Source organism: Stenella coeruleoalba, assembly GCF_951394435.1.
Source record: "Stenella coeruleoalba genome assembly, chromosome: 5".
In the NCBI taxonomy this organism is placed as follows: domain Eukaryota; kingdom Metazoa; phylum Chordata; class Mammalia; order Artiodactyla; family Delphinidae; genus Stenella; species Stenella coeruleoalba.
The window spans coordinates 13871433-13883874 of record NC_137150.1 but is presented as its reverse complement, the minus strand read 5'-3'; positions in this window follow the sequence as shown (position 1 = coordinate 13883874).

The following is a 12442-nucleotide window of genomic DNA, read 5'->3' as shown; positions in this document are numbered from 1 at the left end:
CAAGTAATGATTATTATTTTATTGTATAAGTATGGAGGAAGAACAGAGATATAGAAACACTTGTGATTAAGAGAGAGTTTTTTTATTTAAAGAGATTTGGGTACATTTACATGCTGAGGGGAAGGATTCACTAGAGTGGTTGAAGATATAGAAAAGAAGAGAAACATGATAGAAACATCTCTAAAGATATAGAATAAATGAGGTGAAGAAGAGCAGGTTGAAGGAGTGTCTTTTAAAGGAAGAGGGGAGTAGAATCAAGTAAGCAAAAGTGGTTTGGGGTTGTAGGTTTTCAAGCTGGTAGCTGTTCGTCTGTCACCTTTTCTGAATGAGATGGGGAAGGGGAATGGGGCAGTGTTCATTGGAGGGCCAGAGGGCAGTGATGAATATATTATTAGACCCTACACAGGCAGTTTCCATTTTATAAAGATTGTGAAGAGCTCAGAGTAAAAAAAAATAGTGATGACTAAAATATCTACAAAAAATTAGACATTGAAATGGAAGAGAATGTAGCAATGTTTATCTTCAAATAGAGGGGATAAGTCAGGAAACATACAAGAGCAGTACTGAAATGCATTTATTCTACATTTATTAAATAACCATGCCAGGTCCTCGAAAAAATAAGGGACCCTCCATCCCAGCCGTTAAAGAGCTTGGAATCTGTCAAAGGGGAGAATCAAACAAATCATCGTAAGAGACACTAACCGCAATAGAGTCACACGTGGTGTTCTGGAAGTGGAGGGAGATGTGCTTAGTTTATCAAGAAGGGAGGAGGAGACTCAAGGTTGAAGAAGAATTCTGGAAACAAGCAACACTTAAAACGAGGGTTGAAGAAGTTCATTAAGAGGCTGAGGTGGGGGATCAGAAAGGGCAGTTTGAGAAATGCAATGAATGTGCAGAGCTGGAAAGAGAGTCTCAGGAAGAATCAAGTCAAACAGGCTGGTCAGAAGCCCTCCTCCCTCGGCCGGTTACTTAATCACCTTTTCCCTTTAAAGCTCCCCAACCTCTTACATGCATTCTAGATATTAAAAAATGGGCGTAGGAAAATCAGGGCTTGCCCCCTCTCTGCTCTTCTCATGAATAAAATACTTGCCAATATTATCCCTCACCCCCAAGTTCTTGCTACATAATCTGATGAACACATTTCCACTGAGGAGTCATAGATTCAACATTGCTTTGCATTTAACTCCTTATAAAAGAATTTGCATTCTATTCTCATACTTCTAGACACAAAGTCTTTCTAATAGAGACCTGAGGAGAGAACAAAGGGAAGCAGAATGGAAAGGCGTGTCTCTCAGTATCTCTCCTCAGATCATATGTCACATCATTTACTCCACTTATACTTTAATGCTGGCCCTGAATAACTGAAAAGGTTGCATTGTGTCTTGAATTTTTTAAAGTAATAAAATGTATAATCCATGCGCCACATTAATTCAGGTTCAGTCTTGGACAAATTGCTTTGAACAATTTCAGCCACTAAGCAGAACTAACTGTAAAATGCACCATCCACCATGAAGGGAACCTCTGGGGAATGTGGTGAATTTGGAATTTTAAAAGTAATTCAAATATGTACAGAAACGATAGAACAAGAAATACGGTTTCTTAAAAATTGCTTAAAACATCCTGAGTTCAATTTAAAGTGCTATTATTCTAACCTTTCTGTTAAAAGATAAAACATGAGAGAAAATATTATATACTTTCCTAACCTTAGTTTGTGCATAAGAATGTAATTTATTTTTTAAAGAACAAACACTACTATAATTCTCAAAAATACCAAGCTTTGAAATCCTCTTAGTTAAAAATAAAGTTTTTGAGGGAACTGGCTAGAGATAAAAGGAAGGGTAGATAAATGCACTTTTTCGGTAATTATAAAACCTATTTTATAATGCCCTCACCTGTGTTTGTCAGAGCTAGCAGCAGACAGTGCTAGCTTTACTGTTAGTTCCACTTACGAAGGCAAAGACAGACTCGAGCAGGATTTTTTTGTTGTTGTTGTTTTAGAAACACAGTTTTATTTTTATTTTTTTATTTATTTCTTTTTATAAATTTGTTTTTTAAATTTTGGCTGTGTTGGGTCTTCGCTGCTGTGCGCGGGCTTTTGTCTAGTTGCGGCAAGCAGGGGCTCCTCTTTGTTGCGGTGAGCGGGCTTCTCATGGTCGTGGCTTCTGTTGTTGTGGAGCACGGGCTCTAGGCACGCAGGCTTCAGTAGTTGTGGCACGTGGACTCAGTAGTTGTGGCTCACGGGCTCTAGAGCACAGGCTTAGTAGATGTGTCACACGGGCTTAGTTGCTCCGCGGCATGTGGGATCTTCCCGGAACAGGGATCAAACCCGTGTCCCCTGCATTGGCAGGCGGATTCTTAACCACTGTGCCACCAGGGAAGTCCCTTGAGCAGGATTTTTAAATCTAGAATCATGATTTTTTCAAAATGAAAGAGAAGCTTGAATATATCAGATAGTTTAGGGTGATATTAAATGAATTTCATTACCTTTCTTTTTTTTTTTTTTACTAGTAAGCCCCCAGAGGTGCTGAGGATCTAAAAAAGAGAAGCAGTAAACGCCTGGGATGATAGTGGTGCTCAAACCCACAAGCACACCTGGATCATTTGTTGTCTTAAAAGATCAGAATCGCCCTCTCTCTCTCTCTGTCTTTCTCTGTCACACACACACACACACACACACACACACACACACACACACACACTTCCATAAGAATACCTCTGATTTTTAAGCCCATATTGTATTGAATCCCATTTTATTTTTAAATGTTCAATCTATTAAATTATTTTCAGCCACAGAGTAGATAACATTTCTAGAGAACCCTCAGCCCTTATCAGGAAAGATAAATCAGGATGACTAAATTCACTATTTTTCCTTATGTCTAAACAACTCCATTAAAAAAAGAAAAAAATGCACAACACACACATAAATTTTCTTTAAAGACATATAAAAAATAGATAGACTTGATAAGGAAGACGCTTTCTTGGCACAGATCTCAACTTCCTTGACAAAAGGGTACGACTATATGAAAATCTCATTAATGCAGACTTTACTAAGTTGGAATTTGTGATCACTCAGAAAAAGACTAAGCCAAGTATATCTGATTGTGTGAAAGTATTAGAAAGATGTATTTCTAGGCATGCAAATTATTTTTGGACATTTTTATTTATGCAAATACATAAAACTATAAGAAGCCTTTAGGCAGCATTGCCAAAACCACCACCTCTACTCTCCCCCGCAGCTCCCTTCTCACTCGCCTGCTCCAATCTCCTTAGGCAAGAGTCTTAGCAGCACCCTAGATGAACGATTACAGGCTTCTGCTCTTAAAGACTTCGCAAAAGCCACCTCCTCTTAGAAAACTTGCATGGTAGAGTCCCACATACCCCTACCTTCGTAGTGGCACACATGCCCATCTTTCCAAAACAGTTTATACTGTCTTATCTTTTATCCCATTGTCATTATGCATCATTACTCTCAGACTCCCTGGACTTCTTTACTTTCCTGGAATATACGGTGTTTCTTCTGGACTTAGGCCCTTTTTATTGACCACTGATTCTTTCTGCCTGGAATGTTCTTCCTCCTGGTCTTTCTCACAATTCAAGTCTTATCTTTATTATCACCCAATAAGAAATGACTTTGCCAATCACCCTGTCCTATTACTACCGTGCTTTAATGGTCTGGGGTTTTTTTTGTTTGTTCATTGTTGTTGTTTACCATTTTTTTTACTGATGTGATCTCATTTGTTTGTTTACTTGTTTATTGTCTGTCTCCTTCCTCCTCTCCTTGCCCCACTGTCATTAAAATGTAAACTCCTCAGCTTAGAACAGTGGCTGGAGCATGATAGAAATTCAATAAATATTCTTAGAATGAATGAATGAAAAAAAATAGATGTCTATCTCCGCCACCAACAGTGAGTTTCTTCAAGGCAGGGGTCATGCCTCATTGGTTTTTGTGTTCCTTGCATATAACATTGTCAGTACAGAATAACATAGTAGGGGTTCAATAAATGTGCACTGAATAAATAATCCATTAAAGAATGAATAAACAATGAATAATTATATTTTTATTATACACATAGGAAAATATTATCCTTAAACATACTCATATCTGTCTAACATTGGTTACACAGTTTTAGAAAAAGGATAACAAAGGCAGGGAAGCTGTAAGAACTCTGAGATTTGGGGAATGGCCATGGACTGTTTAAGCCTTAATAGTCTGATTTAAGTCACAAGAGGTTAAGTGATTTACCCATAGTGCTATAAATAATTTAAAAATTTTTTTTAAAAAGTCTATATTTCAATCTTTGCAACACTGTGGGCTAACCCTCTTTCACAGCTCACAAAAATACATGGCATGAGGCTCAGAAATCTTACCCAGTGTTTGACACAAAGGCTTGAGGATCTCAAGGAGAGTGGGGCTGTTGGTACAGAGACCAGAGCCGGGAGATCTGGGCAGAGTCCATCATGGGCCTTCTGCCCTTTCCAGGGGACAGAGGGAGACTCTCTGGGGGCAAAAAGATGCCACCCGCAGGGAAAGTGAACTCTCTAGTTATGTTAGTTGTATTTTTCAAACCAAAATTTGTGACATGCGGTCTGAGAAGGAGACTCGAGCACAACGGATAGAATGCTTGGATCTAGAGCCAGTTCAAAAACTCTAGAGGTAACAGTTGCAATATTAATAGGGGAACAAGTTAGTTCTCGTCTCTATTTGGGTGAAATGCCTCACAAAACTTCTCATCTCCCCTGGCTCTAACTGATTCCAGGCTCATCAAACTTATTCAGTTTCTAAGTTTTCTTAATACTGTCAGAGGATCCCCATAATTGGGATGTAAGTGTTTTGATCTCCAGCAAATTTAGTCTTAGTGATGGGTTATAAACCTATTTCTTGTGAGTTTTGTTAGTGCTGAATCAGTCTCAGTGAATAAAAAGCCTTGGATAATTCCTAAGGTTCTTCTCAACTCTGACAGTTCGTGGTTCTGTTCTCCAGAACCTAATAACCCCAATATGAACTGATGTGAACCAGTATGTGAAATATAGGACAGAGGAATTGATCCTGGAATTTAATAACTGAAGTCTGAAATCCTTCTACTTTGTCTTAAGACTTGGAAACAGAGACTTCTCCTTTCTTAATCCAAAGCTCTGAGCTTGAAATTTTAAGTATATGGGTAATTGCCCCACTCTTGACCACCAGCTTCTAACAAGGCAATGCCCTATTCCTAGAACACTGTCACCATCACCAGATTATCTAAGTATCTTCTCTCTTTTTCACGGTGTTTAGAATCCACCCTCACCATATTGCCTGTCCTAAGCAATGGGATAGTAAGTAGCCTACTTTTCTGGGGCTCCATGTCTTAGGTAAATTACTTATCTACTCTAAACTTCAATTTCTGTTTCTGTATGGTCTCAATGACCAGAAATGTTCCATGCCCAGTTTCTCTTTGTTGAAAATCTGTCAAACTAGGCCTCAGCAAAATTGGGAGGTGGAAAGAATGGACCAAATTGATTAAGTTTCCTGGGTGAGAGAACCATAGGCCAAGTTATGTTAAAAGACCTGGCAATCAGTTTTAGAGTGTTCGTTAACATTTGACAGAGAAACTGGGAGGGAGTGGGGGAAGTCCACACATTTACCTTTATCTTTTAATCAGGAACCCCCCAAATTGTCAACCAACTAAAATGTGCTATACTTTGTATAGAATCTTGATGCTCAAAATTTCACAGACCTGAAGCATCAGCATCACCTGGGAGCTTGTCAAAATGCAGAATCTTGAGTTCCTACTGGATTTGAATCTGTATTTTAAAAAGATCCCTGGGTGATTCATATGTGACTTAAATTTTGTAAAAGGCTTGTCAAGAGCAGCCGTCCTCAGAGTGTGCTTTCCAGACCAGGAGCACCAGCATCACCTGAAAACTTGTTAGAAATACAGAACCGCGGGCTCCCCTGGTGGCGCAGTGGTTGAGAGTCCGCCTGCCGATGCAGGCGACGCGGGTTCACGCCCCGGTCTGGGAGGATCCCACGTGCCGTGGAGCGGCTGGGCCCGTGAGCCATGGCTGCTGAGCCTGCGCGTCCGGAGCCTGTGCTCCGCAACGGGAGAGGCCACAACAGTGAGAGGCCCGCGTACCGCAAAAAAAAAAAAAAAAAAAATGCACTGAGCAATCAATTGCACTTAAAAAAAAAACCATGGTCCCACTCTAGACTTACTGAGTCTAAAATTTTGGAGTACAGCCCAGTAAACTGTGTTTTAACAAATCCTCCAGGTGATTCTGATGTCTACTCAAGTTTGAGAATTTCTGCCTCTGGCTTTTTTCAATCTATATTCAAGAAGAGCTAGCTTTTAGCAAAAGCTATTTTAATTCTAAATTTTTTAAGTGATTAAAAGAACCATATATCTGTCTGGACAATTTTTAAAACATGTTCAAAGCCCACTAGTATTTTCCAAAAATATACCCTTATGACTTTATTTAAGCACTAGTCAGAACTGATGAATGTGTATATAGAATACCATTTGCTAATTCATCTGGTATCTAGCAAAACCATATCATGTTGATATGATGGATGATCCTGCTTTTGTGGAATGAGAAAGCTTCCACATGGAGGCACAGTTATTACTCCTGAAGGAATGAACATAATATAAACTGTCATCATGGATAGTTTGGTGGGCAAATGATGCCCGAGGGAAAAGACATCATTTTAAACCTCTATTCTCAGCAATGGTGCTCTCTGGCCTTACTCACACCAAAAGACATTGTCGGAGCTGCTTAGACATTTCTTCCCTTTGTGGCTTTGGGCTTCATTTATCAGGTGATGGAATATTTCACACTTCTTCTCCCTAATGAATTTAAAATATTTTCTACTTTGAAACTTTTTTTCCTTCAAAAGCAAGGCAGCTGTTAATGTCCAGAAGCCAGAATGAGTTCAACCAATACACTAGTGTCTTCCACAAATGTAGCTTTGCCCAGATGAGTTTTTTAATGTATTTTATGAAGAATGTTAATATACATGTAGCAATTTTCTAAATTAACCAATTCAACAATTTCATTTCTAGAAATACATACTAAAATATATCCCCAGGTGAACATACAGATATATGTACAAGAAAATTCATTGCTTCATAGTTTTTTGGAAACAAGCAAAATGTCCATTAGTAGGACACAGTTACATGGGTACCAACCAGAGCACGTTCCCTCAGGGAGGACCCCTGTTGTGTGCCAGGCTTTAACTCTTAGTTTCCAGATTATGAGGAGTACCAGTATATTGAACTGCTCAGGCTGCCATTAACAAAATACCACTTAGGTGGTTAAAACATTAGAAAATTATTTTCTCACAGTTCTCACAGGAGGCTAGAAAACATTAGAAGATTATTTTCTCACAGTTCTCACAGGAGGCTATAAGTCAAGATCAGGTGTCAGCATGTTTCATTTCTTCTGAGGCTCTCCCCTGGGCTTGCAGATGGCAAGTCTTCTCACTGTGTCCTCACATGGCCTTTCCTAAGTTCATGTGTTGAAAGAAAGAGCAAGCACTGGTGTCTCTTCCTCTTATTTAAAGACTTCAGTCAGATGAGATCAGGGTCTCACTCTAATGGTCTTAATTTAACTTAATCACCTCTTCAAAGACCTTATCTCCAAATACAGTTACATTCTGAGGTCCAGGGGGGTTTGGGACTTCAACATATAAATTTTCAGGAGGACACAATTCAGCCTATAATGAGCAGCATGTCTCAGAGAGTGTCTGGGTCCCGCAGAATCATCTACTGAAACTTCAGAGGTATTTTAATATTTTCAATACTGGTGCAACTATACCGGTAGAGTAGTGGTGGATTATTAACCTTGTGCATGGACTCTGTGAGGATTTTAAAAACATGTTCTGAAAAATCCTAAAGGATTGGAGGAGCCCCTTCTAAGGACCTTCAAGGTTGAAGATTGAGGCTAAGTGGGTAGGATTTCTGAAATTTAGTCATTTTACATCTAGTAGACAAAATACTGTACCATGGTGTTTAGAATCAGGCAGACTTTGCATTTATATTTCTCACCTATAAAATCAATATGATAATGGTACCTTACCTCTAAAATGTAAGCAATAAGATAATGATTTAAAATGCTCATAATTTTCCAGGCCCAAAGTAGATGTTCAATAAACAAGAAATTATTATGTCTCTTCATAATATTGCTTTTGAAGAAAAACTCATACACACACACACGCACACACACCCTAAAATGTTCTTTAAAACCACCCCACTAAATCACCTCTAAAGTCACTCTTAGCTCTAAGACTCTGTGACTCTAAGTGATAGTTGGCTGCAATGATTCACAATAAAACGAATGGAAATTTTATTTTTTATTTATCTTTTATTTTTGGCTGCATTGCGTCTTCGTTGCTGTAAACGGGCTTTCTCTAGTTGCAGGGAGGAGGGGCTACTCTTTGTTGTGGTCCGTGGACTTCTTATTGCAGTGGCTTCTCTTGTTGCGGAGCATGGGCTCTAGGCATGTGGGCTTCAGTAGTTGCAGCACACAGGCTCAGTAGTTGTGGCTTGCGGGATCTAGAGCGCAGGCTCAGTAGTTGTGGTGCACAGGCTTAGTTGCTCTGTGGCATGTGGGATCTTCCCGGACCAGGGATCGAACCTGTGTCCCCTGCATTGGCAAGCGGATTCTTAACCACTGCACCACCAGGGAAGTCCCAAGGAATGGAACTTTTAAATACTTTTATTGCTTTCAATATAAAAATAAATTGTACTTTCCGACTCTATGGGAATTCTAAGTCACGTTGCTTGATTTAACTTATATTTGTTAAAATATATTTGTGTTCACCAGGTAAACATTGTAATTCTGATGTTAGATTACTTTCTTCTGTGGTTATCATATTATTAAACCTACCAATTATGTGTTACAAATAAAAGGAAATTATACATAATCATTAAAATAATGAAATATGTATTTTTATATAGAATACTTTTGAAGATATTTCAGTGACAAAAGCAAGGTACATAGAGATATACACAGTATGCTACCATGTGTTAAAAAATATTTTTTGCATTGTTTACATTTTTGCCATATGCATGCACTACCTTTTGAGAAAAATAATTCTTAAAAAACAAAATGGACGTTCTTTTCAAAGTAAAATATAACATGGGAGAACAGATGCCCAAGATTTCATTTTCAAACAGAAATCCCAATCAACAGCACCAGTAGCAGCTTCTGTTTATCTTTATTTAATAAAGCAAAGCAGCAGATAGAAATGAAAAATAAACTATATGAAAAGGCAGCCACAAAGATCAAATTCCAGGCGACTCTTTTCCCGGTTGCCATTGCTGCTAAGTGCTAAGGAATGCTGTGATTTAATGGAAAGAACAAAGAATCTGGCATCAAACTGAGCTGAGTTCCAATTCTAGTCCTCCTACTTCCTAGCCACGCAAACACAAAAGCTTTACCCTCTGAACCGCAACATTGGTGATATACCAGAGATATACCAGAAAGCAGAACAGACATGTCACTTGCCCTGTTGAAACTTAGATTCTAGCAGGGAGATAGATGGTAGATTAAACATCTATCATGATAAATTGTGGTAAGGTCCATAGTAGAAATAGGGGAGGGCACCATAGAAACTCATATCAGGGGTGTCTTATCACAAAAGTTGTCAAGTCAGGCTTCAGGAGGAAGTCTGACGTAAGAGTAGGAGTTGATGAAGTGACTCCTGAGGGGACTATTCTAGGCTGCCCGCTAGCTTGGCTGGCCCTGGAAGAGAATATCTAGCAGGTGAACAGTGAGTGACCAGAGCTCACAAACATCTCCCCCTTCTGCTTAACTTGTCACATCTTGTCTCTTCCAATCCACTGGTGAAAGTAGAAGTTGTTGGGCACAGTTGAGGAATGTGAGAACTGAGGCTCAGAGAGAAGAAGTCTGTTCAAGGTCACACAGATACTGAGTAGCAGAGCCAGGATGTTGATTGTCTCTGCCATGTTTGAAAGATCAGTAGACTTTATCTCATGATATTGAAATTCTGACTCAGAATCAGCTATCTAGGCTTTCAGCCACACTACAGGATACCTAAAACACTGCTTGGTGCACAATAGATGTTCAGTAAATATATCTTGAATGAATGAATAAATTCCAAGTTCAAAGGATCCCTTTGAGGAGGCATCCTCTACCTTTTGAATAATTTAAATTAATCCATGCTCCAGTCCTTGAATGGAAATTTAAGCGTCTTAAAGTTCTTACAGAACGTCAGAACCCTCCCAACCAGGTGTTGTGAAACTGGATTTATTCTTTCTACAAAATGCTAGGGGGGCATGATGGAATCTAAAAACAGCTCCAAAAGGTCCACTTGGGCTCTGAGATGTGTGAGAACAGACATTTTATAATAACTGTCCAAATTAAAAATTAGGAAAATAGGCTAAAGAATCAGGAAGAACCATCCAAGGATTGGGAATTTAGCTCAGAACATGGCTCCCTAGTATGAAGTCAATATGATTCATTTATTTGGAGCCGGCAAGAGAAATTTTAGACATATTTCAAAAAGATCATCTAGTTTTCCTCTTACTACATGAATTTGATTGTCACACCAGCCAAACCAAAGAATATAATACATTGGAGATTGTGCCTAACAATGAGAAACAGGACAGCATGACTTGCTCTTTTTTCTTTTTACCTAAGACCAAGGTGTGAGGTTCCTGAGAAATTAAAGCTTCAGTGCATTGAACAAACTCTAGTGCTTTCTGAAGGACTTTGGTCTTTTAGAATTACACTGGGTATACTTTCTAACATTTAAACGTGGCATCTACATCTTAATTGCCCTATTTTAACTCTGAGTAATCTAATCCTGGGAGGTAAATTAGGCCCTTTTAGTGGTCTATTAACTTTATCCTCCCCCTAAGGGGAAATTTATTAAATTCTCTTTAGGTGTTTCCAGAAAGCAAACCTTGAAACTTGCCAGTAAACTTGTAAGCGCCTAATGATGACTTCAGAATGAGTTTCCACCAGCTTTTATTGTCCTTTTAATTCATTCCAAATGTAGACTTAAACCATTAGCTATCTAGCTTTTTCTCTTTCTTTTCCTTTACGTTCAAACACGTGCACACTCTGTCACTATCCCTTTCTCAACAATACAAAGACTTGGATAACTCCTACTCACTTTTCATTTTCTGCTCATTTTCAAATCTCTCTTTTCCTCAATATCTTTTTCCTGACCACTAAATCTAGGTTCAGGTGTTCTCCAATGTGCTCTTACTGCAATTGCTTATTTGTCCATCTCCATACTAACCTGCAGACAGTATGACAGCAAGAACTCTGTTTCTCTAATTGGTCACTGTATCCCTGATCCCTGGCAAAGTACTTGGTATGTGGTTGGCGCACTACACTTTTGTTAAATAAGTGAATGAATGAATACATTAATCTTTTTTTTACTCTGCTGCCTGTTTAATCTTTTTTTAATTTAATTTTTATTTTATATTGGGGTATAGTTGATTTACAATGTTGTGTTAGTTTCAGGTGTATGAGTACATTAAACTTGCTCATGGATGTTTAGCAATATAAAGAAATATACTAATTAAATCAATTCTTTGACTATCCTCTATTACCGAAGAAGTCATTATTTTCTCCAGGTAAAAAAATTCTTCTTTGGGAACATGAAAACTTTCTCTCGAGAACCTCTGGAATAAATAGTTTTAATATTCAGACAAAAAAATATAGATAGTCAAGTTAACTCTATTTAATGACGTGTTTCTGTAAGTATTAGAAAACAGTTTATGAGCAATGTGATTAGCAGTTGTGAATAGCAATTATATGTTTGCAATATATATTCATTTCACAAAATAAGAGGAAAAATTCAGTGTTTTGATTCCCAGATTAATTGTCCTTCAATACACTATGCAGCTAACAGAAAGGCAATAGAAAAAAATCAAACAAAAATTCAGAATTGGCACAAAGAAACTATCTTTGGTGTAAATAAGCAAATAACAGAAGTTGGCTTCTACAAGTATGCACTGAAAAATGGAGGAAAAATATAGGAAAAATACCTTAATTATGATTTAGACCCTAGAACCAATTTTGAAGATGAAAACTTCACTTTACACCTCTTCATTTTACAAAATCACACACCAAGGAACACATGAGGTCATCAGTTCTTGGAAATGAAGTAAATCAGTGGTTTACCTCCCAAGGTCTCTCCCTGGTTTCTGCTATCACTGGCAGCAGAGCCAGTGTTGGAAGGCCACTGTGAAATCAAGAATTCACACGATCTGAAACTGCTTATGTCAGGCCTTTCTTCAGGGTGAAAATAATATTCGACAACTTTCAGCATATGCTTACCACATCTGCACCCATTTTGGGTCAATTAAAAAAAAAGAACTGCTGGAAAGAAATAAGCTACCCATTCAAAAGTAAAAACAGGGAAAGCCAGCTGCATACAAATCCTACAGATTGTGCTGATGAGCTCCATGGATGGGCAGAAAGAGCTGCT